This window comes from Gossypium hirsutum, chromosome D09 (genome assembly GCF_007990345.1).
Source record: "Gossypium hirsutum isolate 1008001.06 chromosome D09, Gossypium_hirsutum_v2.1, whole genome shotgun sequence".
In the NCBI taxonomy this organism is placed as follows: domain Eukaryota; kingdom Viridiplantae; phylum Streptophyta; class Magnoliopsida; order Malvales; family Malvaceae; genus Gossypium; species Gossypium hirsutum.
This window is the reverse complement of record NC_053445.1, coordinates 28,526,282-28,543,884: the sequence shown is the minus strand read 5'-3', so window position 1 is coordinate 28,543,884 and position 17,603 is coordinate 28,526,282. Positions and strand designations below refer to the sequence as shown.

General features: G+C 35.1%; 1 non-coding gene across 1 annotated transcript; it reads right to left on the bottom strand.

Moving 5' to 3' along the window:
* Positions 1-5,122: 5,122 nt before the first annotated feature.
* Positions 5,123-5,229, bottom strand: LOC121221496 (small nucleolar RNA R71). Its single transcript, XR_005918888.1, has one exon. It is a non-coding gene; the product is annotated as a small nucleolar RNA R71 (small nucleolar RNA).
* Between the last annotated feature and the right edge of the window lie 12,374 nt (positions 5,230-17,603).

Sequence of the window (17,603 nt, the reverse complement as noted above, 5' to 3'; positions counted from 1 at the left end):
ATCAATCTTATTAATCAATTTGCAAATAATTACGCCTTGAGTAGACTTAGAGACAAAGGTTGGATACTGTGGACTAACCAACCAACACATCATAATAATAGAAACATCATATCTAAGTATCTGAAGACCAGAACAATATCGCACCAAAATGCCAGTAATAAAAACATCGAAGTGCTATTAATAGAAGTATTGAAGTACTAATAACAGAAGTACATAAGTACTATGCCTAAAGGCTAAATCATGGTCGAAACATCTCTTATCAAAAGTAACATAAATCCCTTATTGATATGTCAATCGTATCTTAGCTAACTCACTAAGCTATTAGGGCTTTGTTTTATTAATTCAATTTATTAGAAGATTTCATATCAAATCATTATCAGTTTTAGTATAACTTTCCATTTCATTTTTAGTTTTAGTTTTAGTACAAATTTCTCATGACATTTGCCACTATACCAGAATTCGATAAAGATCATGTGGATTGTGCCAATAGAAATCAGTGAAATTTCCAAGGCTCATGCCACACCTCAAAACTCGGCCTAGTAATTTTAATTTAGTAGAAACAAGTCATTAAACCGAGGGTTGAGTCAGGTATTGGAACATAGAGTCGTAAGTAAGTAATTAAAGAATTAAAGTTGCATAATCAGGGTTTTATTTTATTAACTAGCTTAGAAAAAAATTTAATTTTAAGGTCTATTTTTAAAAAAAAATGGATTTTAATTGATTTTGAGCCTAATTGGATGAAATAAAAATTAAGAGTGACCAAAAGGGCAAAATGCCCAATTTTTTAAGTTAGTCTCCTATAAGAGAACACACACGTCTCCCTTTTCTTCTCAAAAACCCCAAATCATTCAAAATTTTTACAAAACCTAAAACCAAAGAGTTTTTTCGAGATTGATTCATTCCTTCAGCTTTTTTAACCTTCCAAACACCAAAATAACCCCCAATTTCAAACAAATACGTGTTTTCTTCCCCAAAATCTTCATTGTTCTTTTTGAGTTTAAAACCCAAATTAGAGTTGAAGATCATCGTTTTCATCAAATCAATGTAATATTATGACTTTCTATAGTTAAATAAAGAGTGTTGTTAATTCAAATTGAGTTTTAAATTATTATATTTAGATTTGATGTTTTTAAAGCAAACTTGGATTCAAAATTGGAAAATCTTGAGTAAACCCTTTTTTTCAAAGTTATTTTTGGATTATTATAACCTAATTAGAAGGTATTTCACTTCAATTTGATAGTTCATAACCAAAATTTTAAGAATAAAGAGTTTTCCCCTTTTTTATGTTCTTGAAAGCTTCAATTTTTCGAAAAATTTAGGACCACAGATTTAGGTGAAATTGATGGTTTAGATATGAAAGTAAATGTTATTTATGATGTTTGGAATTGAAAAGGAGGTTTAGAAACAAGATTAAGGTGTCAAAATTTCAATTTCGACAAAACTAGCTAGTTTTTTATAATGAGAAATGAGAGGCTTGAATTGTGTTTTCTTTGTTGTTTGGTTGTGTTTAAGGCTATTTTTGATGAGTTTAGAATGTGTTTGTTATGTGTGTAAAGTGTCAGATCAATTGGGAGCCATTATGAGCAAGTCTAAAGGTAAGGAAAAACTTGTTTGAGCTTTCGACTTGTAAGCGGAAGCGTGATTGATAAGTGTCCAGTGTCGCTGCTGGTATGCGTGATTCATACTGTTAATCAAGAATTTAGGAATAGTTTAAACCCCTATCCTAAGTTTCAAGTGTAAGTTTTTCTTATATTGTTGTTTTGTTGAGAAATTACGTTCAATGAATGCCGAGTTATGGTTTGAGATGTTGATATAATAGGTAATGTGTGTGAATACTTGTATGTGATAAACTAATTTTAATGCACACGTATGTGGTTGGATACATGATGGCTCAATGAGCATAATTGTGACACTTAAAGTACAAATAAATGTGAATTCGATAAGCATGCATTGTGTACAAATTTGTGATATGAATTGATGATTATGAACAAAGATTATGTGTATTGAAATAGTAAAAAAATTGTGTAATTGTGGATAGCTTGGTCTTGTGATCTCTTGAAACCGTTGGATATAGTTGGTATGCATAGGATTGTGAGTACTCACCTTTGTGTTTTGTGACTTGGGAATTGAGGTCTTGGGACAATTTGGAGAAATAAGGGAATGTGAGCTAAGCTTCATTCATCAAGACATGTTGGTGTGTTGTAGAGTGTTAACTCTGACCTACACTTATGAGATATGTTAGACTTCTTAAGTCATTGGTGTGATGGAGATTCATTTATCCAATCTGTGGTGAAAGAGCCCACTTTTATGTTTCAAATTTTCAAGTTACCAAATTATCAATAATGAATTCTATATATGAGTTGTATGTAATTGCATGTGAGAATATTTGTTAATTTTATGAAATAATGAATCATGAATATATTTTCTTCTAGTAGAAAATATGGTTGTGAATGTGTTTTTGTACGCTCTTGCTTAACCTATGGTGTTGTGTATGCTTGTGGTTATTTCTACATTCATTAAGCTTATTTAAGCTCACACACTTTGGAAACACGGAAATTTACAAATTTTTACATACCTTTTTTAACTTAAAATCATACAGTTTCGATAAAATTCTTATCGAAAAAATAATTAATTTTCATAAAATAATTAAAGTGCACTTAAAATATGTACATGTTGAATTTTAGTTAATTTTATAATTAATTTTAATTAATTTTGGTTATTTTCGATAGATTTGCATAAAAGGCGAAAAATGACTCGGCAGATACTACTAGAAGCACAAAACCGAGAAGCAATTTGAACTATTGAGGCGAACTAAATTTCAGCCTAAGATGGTCCAAAATTATATGTATTAGTTCATAATATAATTAATTTTAATTTATATCCAATTTAATTTGGGTTAATAAATTATTATTAATTAATTATGAAAAAGTGGTCCAGTTGAACTGAACCGAGTGAATCGAGCAGACCAAGAAATGAACAGCCCAAAAACCGTCCCAAGAGCTGACCCAAATAAACTTATTAGCTGAATATTTAAGCTTGCAAAGAGGCCCTTGAAGACTTGTTCAAGTTGCATTCAAACCCCTCCACAATTTGTGGCTTTATAGATTTGCCCCAAGCCTAAATTAGCAAAGTTGAAACTATCAACCTTGCCACATGCGTGGCCGGCCAAGGGAGGGCTCTTTGGCTGATAATTTTAGCTATTTTTAGCAGCCTTCCTCAGCTATAAAAACCCCCTTAGGCTGGTCATTTTAGAACACACCTCAAGCATTCACATCTTTCCTCTCTTTTCTCCACTTTCTCTCTTCTTTCCATTCCAAAATTCCCTTGCTCTTTTGTCGATTTCTCCTCTTGGGAAAGGGGCATTCATTAGCTATTTGGAGCAGAAATTAAGTGTTCATAGCAGCCTTGGTCGACGAGGACAACGGAGAAGGAAGAACGGAGCAACTAGTCAAGCCACGGAAAAACACCGGATTTTATTCTTGTTCCCTATCTCTTTAATTTTTGTTGTTGTTATGCTGAACATATCTATAAATATTTATGTTGTTGGAATGGTTAATTTAATCAATTTAGCTTGAATTTAATTCGTGTTAGGTTGATTGCATTTCGTTTGTTAAAATTATTAAAATTGTGTTTATGTTGTTATAGGCCTCGGTAAGATGCTTGATTAAGTAAAATCATGACTAAGTTATTCTTGCATTACAATTGTTAGGTAACTAATGAATTAATTATTTAAACGGATTGAAATTTTAATTAATGGACACAGTACTTAATCAGTGCATGTTTAATCATCTAAGGTAGTTGAGGGTTAGATTAGCAACGGTATCTGACGATACATTTGCCTTGCATAACTTGCAAGATTATTGTGATTAAACTGTTTCAAGGTAAGGATACTTTGTTACCTCACATAGTCTTTTATGTGCTTATTAAATCTAGTTAATTGTTTGAATTGACATAGGGATATGTACAAGAGATTATTTCGATTTAATAAGTATGTATGTGCAATAACATATTTGCCTATTAAGATTTGTTTAATCGGTTGAATTGACATAGGGATATAGTCAAGAGATAATTGGATTTTGGTAGGTGAGTATGTTCATAAGTTAGCAAATTACCGAGTTACTGTGAACTTATTAGTAACAATATAAACATGAGTTTAATAATTCTAAGTTAAAAAATGTAATTAATCTAACACAATTATGTCATCTTGATTAAAATCGTATTTTGAAATCGTGCATTTGAGATTTATTTATTTAGTTTACTTAGCTTAAAATCTTAGTTTTTAATCACCCTCTTCAAACAAAATATTGTTCTTCACCAAAGTGTTTTAAGTAGCATTCATAAATAATTCTTTTCACAGTCCCTGTGGGTACGATAACTCGACATTTACTTGTCACTTTATTACTTGTTGCGATTGTGTACACTTGCACATTTCTGTCGTTCTAAGTTTTTGGCGCCATTGCCGAGGACTGTGTTTTAAAAAAAGTCATTATTTGTGACGTTGTTAGTTTTGCATTTTGGTTTATTTTTCTGTTCAAATTTTAACTTAGTTAGTTTTTCTGTGATTATTCAGGTGTTTATGAGTATTGACCGAATCATCGATTTACTCCCTGTCAAGCCTAAGATTGAACGAACTTTTTGACAGCGAAGAAGATAAGCAAGTCAGAGAAGGACTGAAGAGATAAACTTCGAAAATCTGAATCAAGGAAACGGAGCAAACCTTGCTCAAAATCCTATCATTATTGATGATGATAGGGATAAAGCTTTGAGACAGTATGCCGTGCCAGTATTTCATGATCTTAATCTGGGTACTAGGAGACCCGAAATTGAGGCACAACAGTTCAAGTTGAAACCAGTCATGTGTCAGATGCTTCAGACAGTGGGCCAATTCAGTGGAATACCTCCCAAAGATCCTCACCTATAGTTAAGACTGTTTATAGAGGTGAGTGATTTTTTCAAGTTAGCCGGAGTACCCGAAGATGCATTATGATTGAAGTTTTTCCCATATTCACTAAGGGACAGAGCTCAAGCTTGGTTGAACTCATTACCACCAAACTTAATTTCAACATGGCAAGAGTCAGCAGAAAAATTCTTTATGAAGTATTTCCCGCCTAGAAAGAATGCTAAATTGAGGAACGAGATCACTACTTTCCAACAAATGGATGATGAGTCATTGTATGAGGTATGAGAAAGGTACAAAGAATTATTATGGAAGTGCCCTCATCACGGAATCCCACATTGCATACAACTTGAGACATTTTATAATGGTCTCAATGCTCACATGAGGATGGCAGTGGATGCTTCTGCTAATGGTGCTCTCATTTTTAAGTCTTATAATGAGGCTTATGAAATCATTGAGAAGATTGTCAGCAACAATTATTAATGGCCAACCAATCGAGCAGCGTCAGGAAGACGAGTCGCTGGAATACATGAAGTAGACACTCTTACTTCACTCGCATCTCAAGTATCATCAATATCCTTAATATTAAACAATCTTACTACTAATGGGTGTAATAATTTTGCAGCACAACCACTAAATCAATTTGAAAATGTAGTATGTGTTTATTGTGGGGAAGGACATTTGTTCGAAGAATATCCATCAAACCCATAATCTGTGTATTACATGGGTAACCAGAACCAAAATCAAGGAAGACAAGGGCTGTAATCTAATTTCTATAACCCATCATGGCAAAACCACCCGAATTTTTCCTGGAGTAACCAAGGGGCAGGAACCAATAACAATTATGTCCAACCTAGATCGACCCAACTACCTAGTTTTTCCCAACAAGCTCAGAAAACAACCCAAGTTGAACCATCCAATAGCCTAGAGAATCTATTGAAGGCATACATGGCGAAAAATGATGCCTCTCTAAGGAATTTGGAGAATCAAGTGGGCCAACTTGCAACTAAACTCAGAAACTGACCACAAGGTGCTTTACCTAGTGATACGGAGAATTTGAGGAATCTAGGGAATGAGCATTGTAAAATGTTAACATTGAAGAGCGAAAAGACTTTAGAGCCCAATTCCGTAGAAGTTGAGAAGGAGCCAGCTGACGCCCAAGACTCAGAGGAAGTTCAACCGAGTGTTGAAATTCCAGTTTCACCAGAAATTGAATCTACAAAATTCGACAAGGTAACTTCTGAACCAGCTAATTCTGATAAACTAATAACTCCATTAGATGCAAAATTGCCACAGAAAATGAATCAACCAGTTCCAGTAAAGAAACCTCTACCACCCTACCCTCAAAGACTTCGGAAGCAGAAACAGGAAATTCAATTCAAGAAGTTCCTAGACGTACTCAAGCAACTTCATATCAACATCCCGTTGATTGAAGCACTTGAAAAAATGAAGAACTACGTCAAATTCATGAAGGATATCCTGTCTAAAAAATGAAGGTTTGGAGAATTTGAGACAGTAGCCCTAACGAAGGAATGCAGTACATATCTTCAAGACTAGATGTTTTACCATACCTTGCAATATTGGAGCAACATATTGTGGTAAGACACTATGTGACTTGGGTGCCCATGTCAATATTTAGGAAATTAGGGATAGGTGAAGTTAGACCTACTACGGTTACACTTCGTTTAGCAGATCGATCCTTAGCACATTCAGAAGGAAAAATCGAGGACGTATTGGTACGTGTAGACAAATTTATCTTTCATGCTGACTTTGTGATTCTAGACTTTGAAGCAAACAAAGAGGTGCCAATCATCCTAAGAAGACTATTCTTAACAACCGGAAGGACCCTTATTGATGTGCAGAAGGGCGAGTTTACTATGCGTGTTCAGGATGATCAGGTAACATTTAACGTTTTTATGTCCATGCGATTTCCTAACGCAATTGATGATTGTTCTACAGTGTCTGATTTAGAGGATTTAATCATGGAGAAGGAACTCAACTATGTTGAGGACCCATTGGAACAAATTTTGACATCAGATCCTCCAAATAAAGAAGAGGAGGATGAATACTTAGCTTTGTTAGAAGCTAATCAAAGCGAATTTAATACGCAATCCCGCTTTGAATCTTTGGAGTTAGAGAAAAGGGATTATGCCCAACCAAAAGTGTCAATCGATGAGCCACCTAAATTAGAACTGAAGGTACTTCCCTCATATTTGAAATATGTTTATTTAGGTAACTCTTCTACTCTATCTATGATTGTTTCAGCAGAATTAACTACTGAGCAAGAAGAGAAACTCATCTTAGTGTTGAAACAATTTAAGAAGGTTATCGGATTGATCATAGCTGATATTCACAGAATTAGTCCATCTGTATGCATACACAAGATTATTTTAGAAGATGACGAAAAAGGGACGATTGATGGACAACGAAGACTGAACCCCATCATGAAGGATGTAGTCAAGAAAGAAATCATCAAGTGGTTAAATACGGGTATAATTTACCCCATCTTAGATAGTTCATGGGTAAGTTCGGTCCAATGTGTACCAAAGAAATGAGGTATCACGGTCATTGAAAATGAGGATAACGAGTTGATACTGACTAGAATGGTTACGGGATGAAGAATTTGCATCGATTACCAGAAACTGAACAAGGTAACTAGGAAAGATCACTTTTCTTTGCTGGATAGACTCGCAGGGTGAGACTATTACTGTTTTCTCGATGGATACTCAGGGTATAATCAGATTACAGTAGCACCAAAAGATTAGCACAAGACAACATTCACCTGTCCGTACGGTACATTTGCATTTAGGCGCATGCCATTTGGTTTATGTAATGCACCTACTACATTTCAAAGATGTATGATTTCTATTTTTACTGACATGGTTGAGAAATATTTGGAAGTATTTATGGATGATTTTTCAGTATTCGGAGATACATATGATGATTGCCTAGCCAATCTAGCCAAGGTACTAAGGCGATGCGAAGAAACAAACCTTGTACTTAACTGGGAAAAGTGTCATTTTATGACACGAAAAGGTATTGTTCTAGGGCATTGGATAACAAGACATGGAATTGAGGTAGATAAAGAAAATGTAGATGTTATTGAGAAACTTCCACCTCCAATATCTGTAAAGGGTGTTAAGAGCTTTTTGGGCCACGCCGGTTTTTATCGAAGATTCATCAAGGACTTTTCCAAAGTTGCTAAACCTTTAAACAAATTATTGGAAAAAGACACGGCGTTTAAATTTGATGAGGAGTGCTTAAAAGCTTTCAACGATTTAAAGAGTCGGTTAGTCTCGGCACCCATAATAGTCACACCAGACTGGGATTTGCCATTTAAATTGATCAGTGAAGGAAGTGACTTCGCGATCTGAGCTGTCATGGGTCAGCGAAGGAATAAATTTTATCATCCCATTTACTATGCGAGTCAGACTTTGACAGGAGCTCAACTGAATTACACAGTAATAGAAAAAGAGTTACTTGTTATTGTGTTTGCTTTTGGCAAGTTTCGATCTTATCTTGTAGGTACCAAAGTGACTGTTTATGCGAACCACTCGACAATTAAGTATTTACTTTCCAAGAAATATGCTAAGCTGAGGCTGATTCGATGGGTATTTCTACTTCAAGAGTTTGATCTAAAAATTCAAGATCAAAAGGGAGTGGAAAACCAAGTAGCAGACCACTTATCCTGATTGGAGCCACAACAAGGGAACTCTCATCTTATACCAATTCGAGAGACGTTTCCAGATGAACACATATTGAAGGTAGATCATGTCCATAATACCCCTTGGTTTGCTGGTATTGCTAACTTTTTAGCTTGTGGTTTGATGTCGATTGATAATACGTATTATCAAAAGAAAAAGTTTTTTCACGATGTGAAGTACTATTTTTGGGGAGAACCATATTTGTTTAAAAAGTGTGCAAATCAAATGATCAGGAGATGCGTGGCAGAAGATGAACTACATAAGATTTTATACCATTGTCACTCAGCTCCGAGTGGGGGACACTTTGGAGGTACACGTACTGCGGCCAAGGTATTGCAAGCCAGATTCTTTGGCCAACACTATTCAAAGATGAATATGCTTACGTAAAGAGTTGTGATCGATTTCAAAGGGTCAAAAATGTCACCAACATAAATGAGATACCTTAAACAAACATCATTGAGGTACAATTATTCGATGTTTAGGGTATTGACTTTTCAGTCCTTTCCCTCCGTCTTTTGGGCACAAGTACATATTAGTAGTAGTAGACTATGTATCTAAGTGGGTTGAGGCGGAGGCATATCCGACAAACGATGCTAAGGTTGTAGTGAAGTTTTTGCAGAAACATGTGTTCACAAGGTTTGGAACCCCAAGAGCCATCATTAGTGATGAAGGGTCCTATCTTGTGAACAAGTGTTTGAAATGGTTATTAGATAAACATGGAGTGAAACACAAGGTCGCTACAACTTACCATCCGCAGATGAATGGGCAAGCTGAACTGGCAAACAAGGAGATCAAAGGCATACTTGAAAAGGTAGTTTGCCTGAATCGACGAGATTAGTTCAAAAGACTGGATGATGCTTTATGGGCTTACAGGACAACATACAAGACACCTTTAGGGATGTCACCCTATAGGTTAGTCATTGGGAAAGCCTGCCATCTACCCTTGGAGTTAGAACACAAAGCTTACTGGGCTCTCCAATGACTCAATTTGGATCTTAAAAGTGCCAAAGAGAAACGGATGCTTCAACTTAACGAGTTAAAAGAATTCTGAATGTCTTCATACGAGAATGCCAAATTACTTAAGGAGAGACTCAAGAAATGGCATGACAAGCACATTCGAGTTCGAGAATTTGAAGCAGGTCAGCAAGTCTTGTTATTCAATTCCAGTTTAAGGTTCTTTCCAAGTAAGTTAAAATCACGTTGGTCCGGTCCATTTATGATTCATCGAGTCTATCCATACGGAGTTGTTGAACTTCAAGGTAATTGAGGTAATTTTCGAGTTAATGCTCAACGCTTGAAACATTACTAGGGAGATAAAATTGAACAGAATCAAATCTCGTTCATTTTATCAGATATTTAATTTTTCTTGTTCTTCTGTTTGAATAAATGATTTAGGGTATATTTTCGGGAATAGTATGTTTAAATAAATTTTGTCTTGGAGATTGGAACTTAAGCGAGACCGCTTGTGACATCTCGAATCTTTCTTGGGAATTGATTTTAACATAATTTCCCAAGAAATTATTCCCTAAATGACAAAATAAATTTTTAGTTTTTCAAATAAAAGAGTCAATTTTTATCCAAATTTTATGTTGCAACTCAATTTTAAACTTTCATTAAGTCTAGGAACTTAATTGAATTATTGTTAAAAATTTGGTTGCTCTTTTTGTAAATATAAAAAATTAGATTCCTCTTTTTGTAAATATTTTCAAAAAGCATTTAGAATAAATGTTTTTAATTCAATAAAAAAAGAAAAAAAAAGGATGATAATTATTAATATATATAATTATACCCATTATAATATATATTAATTATTATCAACTTTATTTAGAGTTAGGATTAGTTTTAATTTAATCGTATTTTATTCGATTAGTTTTTATCTTAATAAATTAATAGCAAATAATAATTTAATATGCATTATATAATTATTAATTGTTATTTACTTTGTGTAGAATTAGAACTTAGAATTTTTAAGAATTCTACTTTAGCTCCTACTCCTTTCACTATAAATTTCACTCATCTATTCTTATTTTTTTTCATTCACACACCATTCCCTCCAAAAACACCAAAACCCTTAAGTGCCGAAACCTCCTAACAATTCCCTAGCCACAGCATCGCCTAGCTGATCGGTCAGCAACACCCCGCGCGCGCCCATACCAGGCCTGCTCAACGATCTGTACGCTGCTCACATCCATCCCCTACTGCACGCTACTGCCTTGAATACCTGAGCGGCACACTACCCTTTCACCCATTCTTAGCAAAAAAACCCCTCACCTATTTTAATTTGCCATCTTTTGATTTAATTTTTTTCTTAAGAGCTCTTAATTTTTACAAAAAAAAGTGGTAAGACCAATTTTTCTCTTAAATTTTAATTTTATTATCTAATTTTTCAAATTATTGAATTATTAATATTTTATATTAATTAAATTTTTGAGAAAATATTTGTTACCATCTTATGATTAGGTTAATCATACCTTGCAAGAGAACTCGTGCATTTGCCCAAATTGACGAATCATAAAACAAGCTCCACTGTTAAGAAGCCAAAGCAAGATATGAGAGTATCTTCAAGAATCAACAGATGCATCCAGAGAAAGGTTTCACATTGAAAGAAAGCAACTATATTGGTTTTATGGTGCGTATTCGTCAGATTGCTGAAACTGTCAATTGGGAGTTGTTTTGTAAGAAGTGACCTAGTGTGGATGAGGAGTTAGTACGCGAATTCTATGCGAATTTAACCTTATGCGAGTTGACGGAAGTTCCAGTTCGCGGAATCAAGGTACCAATAACTTCAAACGCTATTAATGAGTTTTTTGAATTGCCAAATTTCGAAAATGACGAATATTCCTCCTTGATGAGCAATATAGAGTCTGAAAATTTGCAAGAAATTCTCGAGGAACTTACAGTTCCAGGTTCTAAGTGGACTGTGTCAAAGCAAGGAATCCACACTTGTCGAAGAGAATATTTGACACCACTAGCAAAGGTATGGTTCTACTTCATCCGATTCAGCCTTATGCCTAGCTCACATGGGACTACAATCTTATTAGAGCAAATGGTCTTATTATACTCGATTTTATTTGGGAAGACCATTGATATGGGAAAAATCATCTTGAGGGAAATGCAAAATTGTGCCGTTAGACGTTCACGTTCTGGCCTAGCTTACTTTCCCTTTACGATAACAATTCTGTGCTTGGAAGCTAAAATTCTTACAAACGTAAACAAGACAGGCTATAGCCAGGGCACAATCATAGATTGGGACCTCTATCGAATAGCTGGAGACTCTATTCTACAACAACAATTTGAAGATAGTGAGGATCCCGAAAAAGAAGAAGAAGAAGAAGATCCCACAGAGATCGAGCTAGTGCAATCGGCTGAAATCCTTGATAAGGTGGAACCAATGGAACCAGAAGTTGAACCTGATATCAAGACTTCAATGTTTAGAGCTCAACCGCCTCCCCCAGATATTTGAGATGGGCTATCAAAGTTAATGGACATAATGCAACATATGCGGTAGCAGCAACAAGCTTACTGGAAATACTCAAAAATAAGGGATGACTCGATGAGAAGTGCTCTTACGAAAATTTACAATGACCCATTTATTTTTGTACCTGAGTTTCCAGATTACATATTTGAACCATGGAGCCCATTATCGAAAAAGAAGCGAAACGATTCATGCAAAGACAATAATGATGGAGCAAAAGATGAATCGAATTCGGAAGGATCTGCAAATAAATAAAAAAGGGATCTCGACTTTATTTTATTTATGTTCTTAGGTTATTTTAGGATAAAGTTAATTAGGAATTTTTGCATAATAAAACAAGAGACGGAAATCATTAATAAAATTGAACAAGTCGTGAAGTATAAAGTCTGGAAATAGTTATATACATGTCTAGGATTGGATTTAGAAAGAGCTTGGTACTTAAGTAGTCAAATTAACTCACCTCCTCTTTTCTAGAATCCTACCTGGTGTATAGTATCTATTCACTTTAAACAATGAGGAAATTGTTCATTTTAAGTAGGGGGACCGAAAAATTGAAATTATTTCCACTCAGAATAAATAGTTCTTTTAATTATGATTAGGATATATTTTGTTCAATAATTTGAAATTGTGTTAAGTATGCTAAACTTCAGTATAAATAAAGTTCTATTATTTCAATAAATTGTTATGTTAGCTGAATAATGATATAAATGTATTTTTAATAAAGCATGCAGATCGTACCATAAAATTTTTAGTTCCTTAAGAAAGGTAGGCATGCATGAAAGTTTAAATCTCTAGAATTGACTTAGTAGTTTTTTGAGGCGAAATCCTAGGAAGCATGGAATGTTGAAAATGATTTAGGCAACTCTTGTTTGGACCGTTTGAGCCTTTCAAGCCAACCTTGATGAAATTTTATCCTTTGAAACCCAACTTTGAGACTATATGGCCTAATTTTATTTAAACCCTTGCAATATTTAGCCATCACTTCTCTCTTAATTATCTTTAAATTGTCTCAAACACTAGACTCAGTACTATTCAGAATATTCTTTGAAAATAAGTTTGGGGGAGTTGAAAGAAGTATCAAATGCTCTAAAAATTGTAGCACATATAGTAAAATGCTTGAAAAAAAACACATGTACTTGAAAGAAAATAGATGTACAAAGGAGCATGTGAAAGGAAAGTAAGTTGGTGTATTGAGGGAAATTATTCCAAATGTCCGATTAAAGCTGAGTCTAGGGTTTAAAAGCCTAAATTTATCTATCTTTTACCCACCTCTAGCCTAGCTATGTTACAACCTTTTTAAAGACCTATTAATTCAAGTTTTCCATGCTACCTACATTAGATGAGAGAAATTGCTATGTTCAACATATGAAGGCATAAGTTAAACTTAATGATTGCAGCTTAATCTTGAATAAGGAAATAAAATCAAATTGGTAAGAGTTAACATGTCTTGTTAAGAAAGCATTTAGTCTAATTTTGCTATCATAATAGTTATTGAGATTAATTTGAATGATATGTATACTTAAGTAGCATAACTATCAAATTTCTTATTTTTGAGCATAAGTATATTAAATTCATAATTTTGGGAAGAATGTTATTCTGAAGGAATTTTTCAAAGGTGTTTTCTAAGTAAGTCTTTTTAATTTGTGCATTACTTGGGACGAGCAATGAATTAAGTTTGGAGGTGTGGAAACGCGAAAATTTACACATTTTTACATACCCTTTTTAACTTAAAATCATACAGTTTCGATAAAATTCTTGTCAAAAAAATAATTATTTTTTAGAAAATAATTAAAGTGCACTTAAAATATGAACATGTTTAATTTTAGTTAATTTTATATTTAATTTTGATGAATTTTGGTTATTTTCGACAGATTTGCACAAAGGGCAAAAAATGGCTCGACAGACACTACTAGAAGCACAAAATCGAGAAGCAATTTGAGGTATCGAGGCAAACTAAATAGCAGCCTAAGACGGTCCAAAATTATATGTATTAATTCATAATATATGTAACACCCTGAATTTTAGGTCTAGACGAAATAGGTTTTGAATAAGGGAACAATTAGGAGACTGCACATAAATATTTAGTTGTGCAAGGAAGTGATATAAATGAATGTCTGCTTCAATGGTTAAGTGATTTAGGAGTGTTTGGAAGTGTCTGAGAAGTCAGGGGTTCAAGCCTTGGCTTATGCAAAATTTTTATTTTAAGTGAATAAAATCATTGGATCTAGATATTAGGTTATTAAATTGTTGTGGTTAAAATATGATATAAATGAGTTGTTGGTCTAGTGGTAAGGGGCGTGTGGAGTGTACATGGGGTCTAAGGTTTGAGTGCTGGCTCATCAAAAAGGGAGTATTTATTTTGCTGCCTAATTCATGTGGGTGGTAGAGTTGGATTGAAATATTGCTAAATGGAGATTGAACTGGTCATAGAGAGAATTGAGGAGGGATATTTGGAGAGATTTGAGGAAAGAATATTGGGTTTAGGGGAGGTTGTTGTTGTGGAGGGATAATAGTAGAAAATTAAGGGATAGAAAGTGGATGGAGAGTGTGTAGCCGAATTGGAGGAGGATTTTTGGGATTTGGGGTTGTTGCCAATTTGGTGAGAGTTAGAATTCGGGTTTCATTCTTTTTCTTTCAACATTGGCCGAACACAGCTTCTCTCCTCCCTCACCATTTTTCTTTTCAATTTTCTCTCCTAGTCGATTCTCCCTTCTGCTTTTTTAAGCTCTGCCGAATAGCTCTCAACTTTAGCAAGGGTTCGTTGATCAATTAGGAACGCACGATTTTTCTCTTCCTTTCCCTTAAGTGCTCTCCATTGGTTGAATACTGATAGATTAATCTCAATTCTCAGTTCTTTGTACGCTACATCTCTATCTGCAATCTAATTTATCGTTGTTGGTAAGTGGTTATGGTATGATAAAGAGTCATCTGTTACTTTTTGAGAAACAATATTGGGTGGTAAGTGGGGTGCAATTGAGATGGTTTGTCAAGTATGAGTCTAATATAAAGATGGTAACTTTTGTGTAAGCGGTGGTCGAGGTTGATTGGCACATTGTCTGGAAACCAAGGGTGCGATGATCATTGATTTTCGGAATAAGAGTTTCGGAATGAAAGGAATCTGCAAATCACATCAGGTGTGTAAACACCCCACTGTAACTGTAGAACGGCAAAAGTCGAAAAGTCGGAACTACGACATTTGAGACCACACGAGCGTATGATCGCTCGCGTGGTAAGCCAAACCCACGAATCATGGGCGATAGATTGTGGAGGCCTCCATGAGCGTTTTCATGGGCTTAGGTCGTAATGGGCCACGTTGGGCCGAAATAGGTCGTGTGGGCTCAATGGACTCGTGGGCCCTACATGGATAAAATCCATGATTTGTGGTAAATACTGGACTGGGCTATGTAGATCTCATAGCCATAGTGAAATCTGGGCTGAACAGGCCGCACAAGCGTGTGGGCCCACTTGGGCCAAGTAATAGGCCTTTGGCCTATTTACACTGTTATGACCATTTAGGTTACCTGAGTCGCTCGAGGTGACTGTGGACCTTTTGAGAGGTCGATATCTGCACCAATACCCTAAAATAGATAAAATAACCAAAATACCCCAATAGAGTAAAATGACTGAAATACTCCCATAGGGTAAAATGACTGTTATACCCTTAGGAGATGAAATGATTGTTATGGCCTTATGTTATGTATGACTGATTTTCTCTATGATATGTATGACTATGATTGAGCATGACATTTTGCATACACGTATGATATTATGTCACGATATATTGCATGGGGATGGGTTGTTATATTTGGAGGAAGTGTACCGTACTGATAAGGTTGCACTGGTCACCTAAGACGACTGTGGACCTACTAATGGCTATATGCCGTATATTTTACTGGCAACTTTGTTGCAATACTGTTTAGTGCCACAACCGGTTCTAATATTGGTGTGTTTGGCTGGGTGGGTCAATTTTATCCTCACATAGTGTGTTTGGCGGGACGGAGTGGTGTGTAGCAGTTGGATTGAGTAGGATTTCTAATTGCATCTCTGTACTGATTAATGATTTTGTACTGTTACTGCATCGATTAATGATATTACGTACTGTTCACTGCATGACTGATATCTGTTACTGTTATGGGCCAAGGCCCCACTGATATTATTACTGAAATTGGGCAAATGCCCTACTGACTAGTGGCATTGTGATGGGCTCAAGCCTAATCATTTACTGTTAAGGGAAAGGGCTTAGGCCCACACTGAACTAGATTGTTATTGTAACGGGCTCAGGCCCAAACTGTATTTATTTACTATTTAATTGACTGTTTGCTTGTTAGGGGATTACACACTGAGTTTTCATAAACTCACCCCTCTGTTTAACTGTACAGGTAATCCCCAGTTGTAGGCGGGTCGGTGCTATGAGGGACTCGATGACGGCCACACAACCGCATCAGCTTTCATTTTTAGCATTTAATTTATAAGAAAATTGAATTTGGGTATTTTTATGTAAAAAGGCATCTTTAAAGTTATAAACTTTAAATTGGGGTTTTTATTTATTTAGTTTGATATAAACTGCTAGTTGTAGAAAAAGACGGGTTTTCAAAAGGTAACTATTTTCAAAAACACCATGTTTTCGCAACATTTCAAAAAACTTTCGCAATAAATGAGATTTTGGAAAATTTATAACGTTTTAAAAGTGATTAGCTTTTAATGATGCACGCTTGGAAATGAACAACTTGTTTTGGAATCACCGTTTAATAACAAAATGATTAATTGACTTTAAAGATTTCAACGACAACAAGTTTTACGCTAAACACCTCAATGTGACACTGCCAGATTCGGCCATAACTCCTAGGCCGAGTTTGGGGTGTTACAATATAATTAATTTTAATTTATATTCAATTTAATTTGGGTTAATAAATTATTATTAATTAATTATGAAAAAGTGGTCCAGTTGAACTGAACCCAGTGAACCGAACCGACCAAGAAATGGACAGCCCCAAAATCGTCCCAAGAGCTGGCCTAAATCAGCTTATTAGCTGATTATTTAAGTTTGCAAAGAGGCCCTTGAAGACTTGTTTAAGTTGCATTCAAACCCATCCACAATTGGTGGTTTTATAGATTTGCCCTAAGCCTAAATTAGCAAAGTTGAAACTATCAACCTTGCCACGTGTGTGGCCAGCCAAGGGAGGGCTATTTGGCTGATAATTTTAGCTATTTTTAGCAGCCTTCCTCAGCTATAAAAACCCCCTTAGGCTGGTCATTTTAGAACATACCTCAAGCATTCACATATTTCCTCTCTTCTCTCCACTTTCTCTCTTCTTTCCATTCCAAAATTCCCTTGCTCTTTTGTCGATTTCTCCTCTTGGGAAAGGGGCATTCATTAGCTATTTGAAGCATCAATTAAGTGTTCATAGCAGCCTTGGTCGACGAGGACAACGGAGAAGGAAGAACGGAGCAACTAGTCAAGCCACGGAAAAACACCGGATTTGATTCTTGTTCCCTATCTCTTTAATTTTTGTTATTGTTATGCTGA